This window comes from Ambystoma mexicanum, chromosome 10 (genome assembly GCF_040938575.1).
Source record: "Ambystoma mexicanum isolate Mex_15411 chromosome 10, UKY_AmexF1_1, whole genome shotgun sequence".
NCBI classification, from domain to species: Eukaryota; Metazoa; Chordata; class Amphibia; order Caudata; family Ambystomatidae; genus Ambystoma; species Ambystoma mexicanum.
Window position 1 is genome coordinate 1,062,818,045 of NC_090932.1, and position 14,561 is coordinate 1,062,832,605.

A 14,561-nucleotide genomic window follows, 5' to 3' on the forward strand; every position below is an offset into this window, starting at 1 on the left:
AGGCAAAGCAGGAGAATAACTATTTCTTGAGGAAAAGCGTGCAGAACCTGGAGGCTATCCCAGATGAGTTCTAGCTGTTCTGCACGGTAACCACCTTTTTTACTTCTCTGCTGTTTCCAGGAGTACACACTGCAGCTAATTCAAAATTGCTACAGCTAACCGGCTATGAGCAATTGCAACTAGGTAATCCAAATGGCCAAAAAATGATTGTAATCAAGGAGGAGCGGAGGACTTTGCGCTTTGTGGCCCTTCAAAATTGGTTTGTTCTGGACCTCGAAAAATCCATCTAAGGAGGGGTTTGTGCCTGATTTGGGTCAAGTTGCTGCACTGCAATTCCTGATGGTGAACTGTAAGTGCAGCTATACAAGACATATGGACACTTCAGGGAAGGATGACCAGCGAGGCTAATGGATTGCAAGCAAAAGACTGGCTGGACATAGTATTTGCATGGGTGCCCACCTGGCTTTACGGACTGTTTTGAGTGGATTTGCCCGTGGCAGTGCTGATTCCCATCACCTTTGCTTTATTAAGAACCTTTTTAAAGTACATTTTAACAAATAAAAAGGACATTTGACCCCCTGTAGTGTTGAAAAACACTAATTTTGAAATGAAAAGCTGGGAAAAAATAATGGGGGAAAATGAGCGGGAGGATCCTGATGGATGTGGTTTTACACAGCCAGCTGATATTGAGAATTACAAGGAGTACATGATACAATGCCTGAAGGATTAGACATGGTGTGTGTGGGTTGGGGAAGAACTGAATGGCTGGGAGGATACTGGGGGAGACATGACATGATTGGAGAAAATATGGATCCATAAAGATAAAGTTGCTAAAAAGGAGCAAGAGGCCCAAAAATATATAGTTATTAATACATTAATAAAAGGGGGGAATAATGTAATAAACATGGAAGTTCAGCACAGTATATTAGAACACACTTATCAGCTGAGAGCGTAGCATGGTAAAAGGGGAGCAGACTCTTTTTTTTAAAATGGAAATCAAATGCTTAATAAGATTAATCAATAAATGCAGAGGCATAGGTTGGTATAACCATGCATTGTGGTAGAACAAAATGCAGTAAATATGCCCTAAAAAGCTTGCCTCTGCTTTAAACATATGCAAGCATTTTGTTTGCGGGAAAGGCCACTGCAGCTGATACATTAGTGCAGGGTTTGCGATCCCAGGCCAGCGTTAAGAGAAGTGCACAATGGTTGTTGTATTTTGAGGTCAACAGATTAAGCGCTCCCATGTTTTTCCAGAGGACAATGATTTCATGCCCATTTTATAATTCAAAATAATTTATGAAATGCGATTTGCTAGTGGAACTGACAGGAACCATGACAGTTTCAAATAACCCCATAGAAAATGTTTCCTGGGAAAAGGGTTAGAGTGTCCCCATATGCAAAATACTGTGAAGCAGTATGTCCGTGGTTCAGGCTCTATTGGTGACATGGTGGGTAGTTGTTCTCAAGTGAATCAGGATGAGGTGACCACGGCAGATTATTAAAGTTCCATTTGCCGCCTCAAATGTTTCAATGACATAGTTTTGTGTTTGTGGCAATTGGGGCTGGATTGTGACATTACACGGAATAATTGAGGGTGGTGTGGGGGGAACATAACACTGCACCTGCTGAAAAGTTCTGAAGTTGGAAAAGAAAACAAGAATGTGTCCTTCAAAGGTATGAAGCCCCTTAAAATGTGCCCTTCTGACTCCAAACTTTGCACTACAACTCGCATCAGCCCCAATTAGTATACTCATTGGTAGAGGGTCATGGGAGCTATAATCTAAAACAGCTGGAGAGAAAAATAATGCAGACCTTTGCTGTATCCAATCATTTAAAACTTACAACCTACTACTCAGCTGCAGCTGAAAAGCGGATCAACAGCAACATACTGCTTAACCTTACAATGAACGTGAACGCTGGGTAAGCCATTGAGTAAAGGGATAACTTGGGGTGTACCAACACACTTTAATGTGGGAGAGGAAATATACTTGCTCTGTGGATTTAAAATGTCTCCCAGGGATGATAGGTTCTGAAGCCCCAGAAGTTGCAGTGGACTAGAGGATGGAGGGAATCCTTTCAAATTGGATGTCAGTGCACTAAACCTTCACCACAAGATAAGTATGCCTCATGTATGAGGATGAACTTTGTGTGTCATTTGAAGTTTTGGCAGACAGTGGCCACCAATGTTTGAATGGTTTGCAGGCAGGATCTGAGTGTGGATGGATGTTACCCGGAGATGTCTTATTGGGGTAAAGTTGGGTGCCTAGACTATGGTGGGTGCAGATACATTTTCAATAACACGAGGGACATGATGCCACTGTAGATGTCTCTACAGTTAACATAGCAGGGTGGCTGGTCAATATGACATCACATGAAAAAAACTGTTGCCCCCTTTGTGAGACTATGCAAAACAACTGAATCAAACCAAGACACGAAGAACAGTAGACACGCGTATGGAAGAAACATGTCAACAATACAAGAAGGTTCAAGCTGCATTTACTCAGATAAAGATGACCCAAAGGAGGCATTACTAATCAAGGATAGGATGAAATGGAGGTACCATGTTGGGTGTAATGAGAGTATGGGTACACTAAGAAATAAACTCAAAATGAGAATTAATGGAAGGGACAGCAAACACAAGACACGAAGAAAGAGAAGGGACAACTTAGGGTAAGAAAAGGGAAAGATAAAGTGAGTAAGGGAGAGGCAGACAGAAATGGAGGTAATGAGAGATATGTGAGAAAGGTAAGAAGAAGAACAAGAGGGAAACGAGAGAGTAAAAGGGAGAGATTATTATTATTACTATTGTTATTAATATGATGGTATTTATTGAGCAGGAACGGAGTGCTTTACAGTGATATACAGCAATACAGATATACAATGGAACACTTTACAGAGGTATACAACAGAAGATAAACAGCGGGGTTGGGATACAGAGGGGCACAGAGGAGGGGTACAGCTGTACAAGGCGAGGAGAGGGGTGGACAGCGTCTAGTGAGTCAGGTGAGGCAGTGGGTAACATAACCGCCTAGGTGTTGCAGACGAGAGACTCCTTGAACAGGTGGGTCTTGAGGTTTTTTTTTCTGAATTGTTGAAGTGCGAGGACGAGCCTGATGCTGGTAGGGAGGAGGTTCCATAGTCTTGGTGCATAGGCAGAGAAGGCTTGTTTTCTGGTTGTTTCCTTTTTTCATCAGCATATTTCAAATATGCACATGTCCTGGCTTCTGGTTGTGCGTTGTCCACCAGCGATGCTGAGTTTCTCCGTGAGGTACGTGGGTGATTTGAGGGCGACTGTCTTATAGGTGATGCAGTAAGACTTGAAGGTGATTTGTGCATGCAGTAGGAGCCAGTGAAGGTCAATGAGGGCCAGGGAGATGTGGTTGTATCTTCGTAGACCCTTGATGAGGCATGCGGCTGTGTGTAGGACACTTCTCGGTGGCACAAGGGAGCACAATGGGAGGCCTTTGAGGAGAGCATTGCCCCCACCCAGGTGGGATTGGACCAGTGCTTGAATGGTGGATCTAAAACTATCTTGGGAGAGGAAGAGTTTGACTTTAATACCAAGTGTTCTGAGGTTTCTTAGCTATGTGCGTCTTGAAGGAAAAGTGTTTGTCATTATGGAACTCAAGGGACTTGATGCAGGAGGTGAGCTATGGTGTGAAACAATCAGGGTTCATGATTGATATTCAGGTATGTATGTCAGGTGTTTGCTGTTGTTGGTGACATGTAGGAATACGGTCTCAGAGGGGTTGAGCTTCAAGTATACACTTGACAGCCAAGACTGGATCAGCGAGTGGCAGGTTTTGAGCCTGTGGTTGTCCTTGGTGGAGTCGATCTTTAAGTATAGCTGTGTGTGTCGTTGACTTATTGGTGGATGTTGATGTTGTGTGTGGCTAGAAGGACTCTGAGCGGCTCTATGTATAGATTGAAGATCACTGAGGAGAGGATAAAACCCTGCGGGATGCCACAGGTGATGGGTAGCATTCGCAATCTACAGGCGTCCATATGAACAAACTGCTGGTGGTTGGCAAGGTAGGATGTGAAGCAGCATAGGATATGGTCGGTGTAGGGTGTCCGTGAGTGCCTGGTGGTCTACTGTGTCAAAAGTAGCCAAGAGGTTGCGTGGACTCATGATGGCAGGGGTGACCATTGTCAAGGATGTTGAGGGTGGTGTCACCACCTGTATGGTTGCCATCTTCATGTTTCATCTGGGTCTGGCTCAAGATTTGTAGGTTTGGGGGAGATTATTGGTGTTGTGTTCTGCGGTCGCATGGCTACCTCGTTCTCAATGATCCTGCCTAGGAAGGGAAGATTGGGCAATAGTTACCTAGTTTGTCAGGATCCAGAGTGGGTTTCTTTAGTAGAGGGAGGATTTGTCCTGTCTTGTGGGTCAATGAGAAGCTGTCTTGAGTTAGGGAGTTGTTGATGATCTCCAAGTAGAGAAGGAGAGCTTCTGCATGGAGGGTCTTGAGGATGCTGGGAGGATGTCATCTGTATACAATGTGGCTTTGAGGGTGGTGAGAGTGCTCTGTAGAGAGCTTCTTGAATGTTTTCCAGGGTGTATAGATTTTGCGTAGAGGGATGTGAGGTGGCTGTGTGGATGCAGAGCTGGTGTATATATGCTGGTGAATACTGCTGATTTTATTGATGAAGAAGGGGTTGATGGTGGTAGATTTTTCGATGGAGTGCAAAATGGCAGGGTATTCTCATGACCCTTACCCAAGACCCCCATTGGCAAGTCCACTTGCCAGGTAGGATCAGGGCTCGGGGCTCCATCAAGGCCTTGAAGGCCTGGCACTCACTCCCAAGACTCTCTTGGGGCCAGTCCTGGCACCTATGGCGTCAGGCTCATACACTTTGAAGAACTTGTGTAAAGGGGGACTACTTTTTTCATTTGGGCCTGCAGCCAACATGGAGGCACCCACATAGCTTGGTTCCTAAGAACTAAGCTATGCGGTATAGTGTTTTGGGTGTGGTGGCCTAGGGACTACTTTATCTATACTACTTAGTTGAGGCTATTTAAACCACACCCAAACAAGAAAGCACACTTTGCGTTACTTTGCAGACTGCAACGTGATGCTAACCGTGTCCTGTGATCCCCACGAGCCCCGGAGAAGAAGAGCCTGCAGAAGAGACAAAAGGGACATCGTTAGCAGCATCTTACCTGAAATCTCCATCCTGTTATCCACTCTCAGCTCCAGTGAACAGCTTCTTCTGGATTCTGCATACCTTCCGAACTGAAAGACCGGAAAGAGGGAAGGAGAGGACAATATTAGAGAAGGCATATTCTGACAGTGCTAAACCACAAATAGCACAAGAAGCTTACCAGGCTGGTCGCCTCCCGGCTGGTACCGCTCCAGAGTTCCACACACGCTGGAGAAGCCCCGCGACCTGTAAGGAAGGAAGAAAACAGGTTAGCAAAGGCAAGACAAGGCAGCGCTGCCCATAGCGCTTACTTACCGCATTGTAACGCACATCACGCACCATCATTTACCGGCGAGGCCCAACTCAACCAGTTTGCAAGGATGAAGCTCTGCACACCTAGGGGATAAAAAGACATTATTAAACAAAGAAAGGCCTGCACGAATAGCAACGCTATACAGAACTGCTGCAATAAGACCTACTTGAGAGACATTTAATTGGGCACACGCCAGTGAAGTAACTTGGCAGCACATGCCCACAGAAGACAACGCGGCCCTGCCAAGAAGGCAGGATGGAGTGCACGCCTAATCCCACAACAAGGTGAGGAGAGGGCCCAGAGGGGGCTGAAGTCACATGGGGTGGTGGGAGGATATTTACCTCAGTTGGCCAGTCTTGAACCCAGCCCTCCTGTATTTTCAGACTGAGCATCATCCATAGGCAACATCTGGAAAACTGGGGAGAAGATACCTGCAACCAAACTTGGCTGAGTGGCATCCCTGTGGATACCAGGTGAGCGTAACAGGTATAGTAGTGGGTTGATGCAGTGCTTGACGGCTTTGAAGAGGACTCTGCTTTTGTTGTCGGGGTTCTGCTATGGTTTTCTGATAGTAAAAGCCTTGGCTGTATTGATTAGTTGTCTGCGGGCTGCTCAGTCTTCCTTGAAGAATGCCAAGCAGATGCAGTCCTGGAGCGGCACCAGGTTTTCCCTTGTTTCCTGATGAATCTTTAGCTGGGGTTGGGTTCTTGTGTGTAGCGGGATCTGTATGGTTCCAGTTTGCAGGTGCATTGTTTCAGAGGCATGTGTCAGTCAGTGGAGGCTGAGAGGGTGGCGTTGAGTGCTTCCAGCACAGAGTCACAGTTTGGTTGGGGGTGTTCAGTCCATGTGAAGTGGAGGTTGGTGAGGTCTTCTGTGAAGGCTTCCTCCCTGAAGTTCTTGAACAACCAGAATGTTTGTCTTATATGTTTCTGCATGGAGTGCTTGACTGGGGTGGTGTGCAGGATGTTGAAAGGCACTGCAAGGTAGTCAACCAGTCAAATGGTAGACGAGAGTTGTAGTGGAGGCAAGGCAGTGCAGTGATGATTAGGATGGCAATGTTATGTTTCTCATGCATTGGGTCGTTTGTGTGTTGTGTAAGGCGCAGGATGTCGAGAAGGCAGAGGAGAGCTTCCTTCGTCAGTTTGGTGGACTTTGTCCTGGGAAGTTGAAGTCACCTAGAAAGATGTTTTTGGTGTGCGTAAGGGGCATCGTGGTGACCAGGTTTGTGCAGGCTATGATGAAGGCAGTGTTGGGTATAGATGGTCTGTAGATAAGATGGAAGGTGACTGTGTCTATCGGGGAGAGCAGGAAATGGAAGGAGAGGACTTTGAAGGAAACAATGCTGTAGAGGTCAAGTCTGGTGCAGGGCGACAAGGTCTTATGGATGACTGAGAGGACTCTGTCTGTCTTGTTTGCCTGGCTCTGTGTTGGATGCTGTAGCCCTGAGGACATGGACATCTAGGATGTCGGTGGGGGTGGGTGTCAGCCAGGTCTTGGTGATGAATATGGCATCAAGCTCATACTAAGTTATGAGGTTGGCAATGTTTGCTGCATGGGCGATAGATGATCTGACCCTGACGAGCATCAACTTCTGTGTTGTGGATGGTGAGGGGGTTCTGATGGGTTTGAGGCTGGTGTGGGTGAGGTTCTCTGAATTGCTGAGTCAATGCCTTAGAGGAGGGGCAATGCCATTGGTGCTGGCATTGTCTGGTGATGATGGGGCTGGCCTGTGGGAATGGAGAAAGAAAATACATATCAGCATGTGCTCACCTCTTGTCTGATTAGGGGTCCGCTCTTCGAATCCTACTGGTCTGAACAAGGCCAAACTGGAATTGCCATTTTATTTGTCTGCCCTTTATTTCGGACTCTCGGGAGAGAGACACCCTTTATCGAAGAATTAAGAGCAGAAAGGAAAAGGGCAGGGCTATGAAGGTGGGTGGGGCTTAGACCACGCAACCTAGATCCATTTGCACCTGCTCACCGAGAGATGGACGAACATAGGAGAAAGAGGAGGAAAGGAAAGGGAAGCAACAGAATGGAAAAGCAATTAGCAACTATTCCGTATGTGTGTGTGAGTGTGTTTATGTGTGTGTGTGTCTGTGTGGGTGTGAGTGTGAGAAGAGGAGAATCAGAACATTAGGAATAGAAATCATCCCATTGGAGCGAGGGGAGAAACCAAAGAGTAGGTAGTATCAAGGAGTGAGAGACAAGGGAAAGAATAGTATTGGTGAGAAGGAAGGAAACATGCAATGAAAAGATGATATAAAAGGAGAGACAAAATGTAGAATTGAGTTAGAGAAGAGACTGGGCAGGTGAAAGATTAGAGAAAGAAGGGAGACAGAACTGTGGTGAGTGAGTGAAGAGGGCATAGACATACATGATATGGCATGATGAAGAAAGAAGACTTACTGGGTGGACAGAGGAAGTACAGTGAACAAGGGAAGTGGAGACAAGGAGTCAGTGACAATAATTCATCTCAACCAAATCCTGTTTGGGAGTCTGTGGCTGCACAAAACTGTGTGCATTCTAGTCTTCGTAACCTGCATATTACCATTGTCAGTTGGCACCAATCCTACCCAACCCACCCTCAATGAAAAATCGTGCCCCCACATATGCCTCCATCCCCAACCCTCCTGCATAATACAAATACATTTAAAATCATCATTTGGTGGAACCTTTCATTCTTCCTTTACTCGCCTTCACCTAGAAAGCAACACATCAATACGATCACCTTCCAAAAACATCTCCCTGTTTTGGGAACTCACTAGGTTGAGAGAATTGCATTCCCAGTTCCAGACCTTTTGGTACAGAGCCTGGACATCAGCAACCCCCTCTTATAGCAGGTAGTCTCAGTGCATGACACATGCCATTGAAATGTTGACCAAAGAAGTATCACCATTAAAAAGTCTTTTGTCGGTACAAGGCGGGTGTATTAGACTATTATAGGTAGGTTATATTATTTCATTATTTTGTATATATTCAGTGAAAAAACTTTGTTAAAGGAATGTGTATATACTGCAACAAACCACTCTACAGGGGGGGAGCAGTTTCAAGTGCTTTTGAGGCTATACTCAAGGAGCATGAGAAACACTGCCCCCTACCTTAGATTTAACACATGTCCAACATCTTCCCCTGTTCACCTGCCCCTTCACATCTGTGGTTGATGCCCCTTCCCTTATTTCCCTTCCCACCCTATTCCTAGCCTCTCCTGCATCAATAATAAAAAAAATTAAAAAAAAACACCAAAAAAGTTTCCTTTAGGAAACACCTTTCATAGATAAAACGTTTCAGTAAAGTAGTTAGACTCAATACAATTCTCCAACATTCCTGTTTGCAGTTTCTATTATGCTAATGGAAATAATGAACAATTTTATAATAGAGAAAAATAAAAAAACACAGAAACTATTTTCTGTTCTAGATATTTTTCTCTAGCATACAATAAGGACCATAATCCATGGACCTTCATGACTATCTGAGTTCTCAACATTCCTCTCTTCAAGCCATGCTTCATTAAATAACCTGGATTGCATGTGTACACCATCGCACATGACAGCCATCCTACCCTTTTTACTGTTCTGTTTGTAACACCCCCTCATTCCCTGCTTTCAAACAGTCACACATCCATCCACCAATCATTTCAGAAAACTATACAAATATCCATATCCAGACATTAAACTTCCACACACCAACTGCCACTTAAGAATGTTCTAGAAATCTTTTGCATCTGCATTTCCCTTGCTTTAGTGGTGCATGAATGGTAGGGGGAGTAGGGATTGCCATGTGATGATAGGAGCCAAGAAGGAAAGTGCCAAGAGATGCCAAGGGTAGGGTACACAGGAGCCAGGCAGTAAACCTGCAAGGGTAAATACAGAAGCAAGGGGGGTGTACTGGTGTCGACTAGATATAGAGCCTAGAACATCAGGTGTGCAGCTACACAGTAGTGTATGTTACTGTAAGGTTAAATTATGTGAACAGCAGTAGGCTACAAGAGAAATCATGTATGTTACATGTAGGTTAAATTACAAGTACAGCATTGGGCTGCAAGTCAGTCAGGTGTGTTGCGGATAGGTTAGATTGCATACACATCTGGTATGTGTATGCATACCAGATGTATGCATACACATACCATTTTGGTTTGTTAAAGACAAAAATAAAAAGTGTTTACAGCACTGAGCAGGGGGTCAAATCCTGTATGGCCAGGTTTGAGCACATATACCGTAGAAGGTTCCAGGTTTCAGGTCAATCAGGTATGTTATGGACAGGACAGCAATTATGAAATGTATTGTCAGAAACAACCTTGAGAGAAAACAATAACATATACTGTGAACTCCCTGCAAGGCCAGCTGTGACAACTCTTCATTATGGACCTATGTGACATCTTTCTGTTCATAGTGTGTATTGCGGCCCTATAGTTATGGTTAAGTTGCTCAACTCATAGAAAGTGCACTTTTTGTTTGGCCTATAACTTTGGCCGAATTCTGGACGAATCGTCACCAAATCTTGCAGATAACATATATGTTACCCTCAGAATCACTTTGCAAAGTTTGGTGAAGTTTTGTTCAGCGGGGTCGGGTGAGTCATAGGGAGGTCCAAAATGTGTGGAAATCCTCATAGACTTAATGGAAATAAAACGTTTGTCACGCCTACAGCCCAAACTGCTTGATTTATTTTTACCAAATTTGTGCCAGGAGTGGTAGCTTGGTCGCAAAAGGGTGCGTTTGTAAATTTGGTCTAAATCTGTCTAGTAGTTTTTTTTTTTTTAAATGGCCAATACGTAGGTAAAAGAAATAGTGATGTCTGGGTCTGGTCTGATGACTCACTTCCTGATTCAGAGCCTGCAGGCATGTCTGGGCCAATTAGGGGACAGTGTGCTGTTCATGGACATCATACATGACTGCAGAATGGATGCTGAAAAACGTGAGGTGCTTCATATATTATGGGAACGGTCACCATGTTGAATCTGCCGATAGCACGATGGGGAAAAAGCCTGGAAAACAAATTTGGGGTTGTTTGGTGTCAGACAGAGGGCCTGGAATGGGCGTGGGTGGAATAAAGATGATATGTGGCTGTTTTTATAGGTGAAAATAGGGCGTGCATGTGCTGCAGAATCCACGGATACTGCCACAGTCTATCGACACTTGTGGGAACAAATAGTTTGGAAAACACATTTGGGGTTATTTGGTGGCTGAAGGAATGCCTGGAAAGGGTGGGGTAGTGGAATAAAATTAATATGGAGCTGTTTTGAAAGGTGATAAAAGGTTTTCAGGTGCCGCCGAGTCTGCGGTCAATTTAGTGTCTAAGGACATCATTTGGATGACAGGGGGGTCTCGGAAAGTCTTGTTACTTGAGGGTGTAATGTACATACTTGTTATATGGTTTAATTATATTGTGCTGGTTGTGGCCAGCAGCCACATTCTTGGGGGCATGGTATACAGCCAATCCCCCAAGAATCTGGCCGCTGGCCACAGCCACTATATGTGTGTATAGTAATTGAAGTGTATATGGTATTTATGGTATGTGAATAGTTTTCCTTGATGTCCCCTTTGCCTTTCACTGGATCTATCATTGTATCCTCATTACACAGTTACGTTTTAGCTTTCACTTCATTGGCCAGGTACTGGACTGGCTGAACTGTTTTCTTCACTAACCACCCTTCCCAGCTGCAACTGGGCCATTTATACTTCACCAAATTACTGTCTACCTGAAGGTAGGCTACCTAAGGTAGACAGTCATGTTTTTCTATGCCCTCCTCCCTCACTCACTCACCACTATTCTGTCTCCCTACTGTCTCTAAACTCTCACCTGCCAGTCTCTTCTCGAATTCAATTCTATATTTTGTCTATCCTTTTCTTTCATCTTTTCTTTGCATGTTTCCTTACTTCTCGCCTATAAAATTATTTCACTTGTCTCACACTACTTGATACTACCTCCTATTTTGTGTCTCCCCTTGCTCTCTTGGTGTGATTTCTATCACTAATGTTCTGATGCTCCTCTTCTCACACTCATACACACACAGACACACACACACACACACACACACAAACACACTCACACACACACACGTATGGATTAGTCGCTAAATTCAATTTGTTGCTTCTCTTTCCTTTCCTCCTGTTCCTGCGACTCTCAACCATCTGTTGGAGAGCAGGTGCAGATGGAACTAGGTCACATGGCCTAAGCCCCACCTACCTTCTTAGCCCTGCCTCTTCCTTTTGGCTCTTAACTCTTGTATCACAGGTGTCTCTCTCCCACCATTGCTTTTTTAACTTTTAACAGCTCATCTGTTAACAATCCCAGCACATTCTGCTATGTTTATAACTAGACCTTTTCCCCTCTTTTAGGAAAGTCAAATCTGGGTGTTGTTTTGTTTTTATTTTGCTTTGTGGTTACTGTTGTACTGTGAACTGTGTCCCATTAGGCTCTCTCCCACTCTCTAGGTCCCCACCCCGCTGGGGGTTCTGTTGTACTCTTGTGTGTTTCCTGTCTGCTCCTTCTGTGTGTTCCCTATTGTGAGACCCCCACCCCCTCTCTGCACTTCCTGCGTGGTGGGCCACTGGGCTGTGTCTCTGTTTCGCTCCCTACTCCACCTAATTTCCTCCTCGCACACTCTATAGTGCATTCCGTCTCTCCCATCTTCTGTAACTGCAACTCTATCTCCTATTTCATCCATTTCACTAAGTCTGGAAGGACGAAGTTCAAGAAGGACATCCCGATCTCCAACCCAGGCCTCCCTATCGCTGATTCCTACATCAGTGCTTCTTCCAGACAGACTCTCACTGTAATCTTCTTTGTCGTTCCCTCACCAGACCTATGGACACCTCATATGGTGTTGCTTGTCTCCTATCACTCCCTCTCTCTTTAATGGTGGCACTCAGTGGGAGGTCCTCTCTGTCTCCTTCCACTCTTCCAAGACCATCATTAATGTTTATCTGAATGGCACTGTCTTGGTCTAGGGCCCTCAGCCCATTCTCCTCCTTTTTGATAGGTGTTGCCCACGTCTTATCAACTTCCTTCCTTCTCCTGCCACTCCTACTAGCACCTCTCTGGCTTATCTGACACTTGCTACCTCTGTCAACTCTCTTGCACCTCCCTCCTCCTCTCTGGTCACTATGCCACCTCCTGCTACCACCTCTGCCCACTCTCGGGCCCCTCTACCACTTCTGGTGGGTATACCTCAAGCATGTCCCCCACCCCAGAAGATCTTCATATTTGGCATCCTGCTCCACGTCGTTACTCTCAAGTCTTCTTCTGCTGTTAAACACTCCTCAGACATCTGCCATATCCTCGAAGAACTTGGCCTGGATGTCCTTGCTCTCACTGAGGGTGAGAGATCCGAAGGCAGCTATCAAGTTTTTGGAGCTATTTTATATTGCCTCCAAAAGCTTTGGAGCATTGGGTCCTGGAGTGTCCACAGCAGGGCAATGTTTTTCAAATCCTGCCTCTGCATATCAGACATTCCCAGGCTAGTGACAGGCTGGTCAGACTCCCCCTTTCACCCACCCACCACGCACCCCCGGAGCCTGAAAACTCTCCCACGAGTGTACTAAGAGGGTTGGAAATGTAATGTTTGCGGGGTAAAATGAAGTCGGGATAGTGGGTCAGTCTGAAGTGGAGTTAAGATGACAAATTGTTAAAACAACCCGTTCTATAAAAATGAAGGCAACTATGTCAATGTGTGCTAGTGGATAGGGACAGGGTGATTAAATGCCTGATGCAGACTACATAAATTGCACACCTCCAAATGTGCACCTATATTATGCAAGGACATTTCATGCTGATTTTTCCATCAACCAATTGGTGCAAAATGTTGGCTTCTCCAGTGTCAAATTGTGCAAAGTTCATTTTGTCGGTGCTCATTCGCTTTAACTTCTATTGTAAATCTTGCAGAAGCTACAACAAGCCTGCCAGCACCTGCAGCAAATTGCCCAGCAGTGAAGCAATAGATGTAAATTCCCCGAAGGGGGGCGCATCCGGTTGTTCTACTTCTTTTCAAATTCCAGTTATCTCTTGCCCAGCACCAGAAGGGATATGCAGCACGTGTTGAACGCATACATGGTCTTGGCCTTTTTAGGAAAATTGAGCATGATGCCAGAAGATGTTCAGCCCTCAAGAAAAGCAAGTTTATTATAATCACTTTGACATTTGCAAGATGAAAGCACTTTGTACATCCTTTAGTTAAAAAGAAAGTGAATACAAACTGTTAATATTCGCAGTTAGGGGACAAACCCTCCCAAAAAAAGCTGAATGTCAGATTTGCGCTGTTCTTCTTATTTTTGGTTGAAAATGCCATCTGGGTAATTGACGCTACCTGTGACCGAAGTGAGCGGAATGGTCTGGAGCGGAGTTCTACGACTTATTTTTTCTGCTTACGATTTTTCTATTTCTGTCGCTCGTATTCACCATTCTTTCTGCAAGTGTAAAGTTGCATTAGGAGTCTTAGTCACTAGCACTTAGACTGTATTGCAATGCCCCACCGCAACACCTTGTTACATGTTGCACTATACTTTCACCTACCCTTTCCCTTGCCGACACGCACGCACGCACGCACGCACACACACACGTCCACTACTTTTTTTCGAGACACTTCTTCCACTGGACGCTACTCACTAGTATTATGCCCTGCAGAGCCAAGATGTGCTTCCTCACAATCACAGAATGTTAACTAGGTGCTAGTACCCACCCGAGCCTCGACCTCTATACCGTTTCGCTTCCATCTACTGCTGCACCCACTGCAGTTTTGCTTTTTTGCAATCTGTATTACATTTATTCCAGGGATTTGGGTATTCAGTGAGAATTTCGGCGCAAGTCACCCTGTTTTTACGATCATTGACAAACCACGCGTGCAGGCAATGCATGTTCCACGTTTGTCCATAACATTTAATGAGAGTGTTTCTCAGAGAGATAAATTACTGCTGACAGCAAAGCATTTTGAAGTCGGATCTGGATGAAGTTTGATTCCACCCGTGAGGCCACTGTTACTCTGTAATAACGCCCTCCACCACTCAATAGTGTCTTCTAGCATAATCAGTCTCCCCCGTGTGTTGCAAAGTCGAACTTAAATGTCATATGGATCATATGATTGAGTGTTTTTTTTTATCGA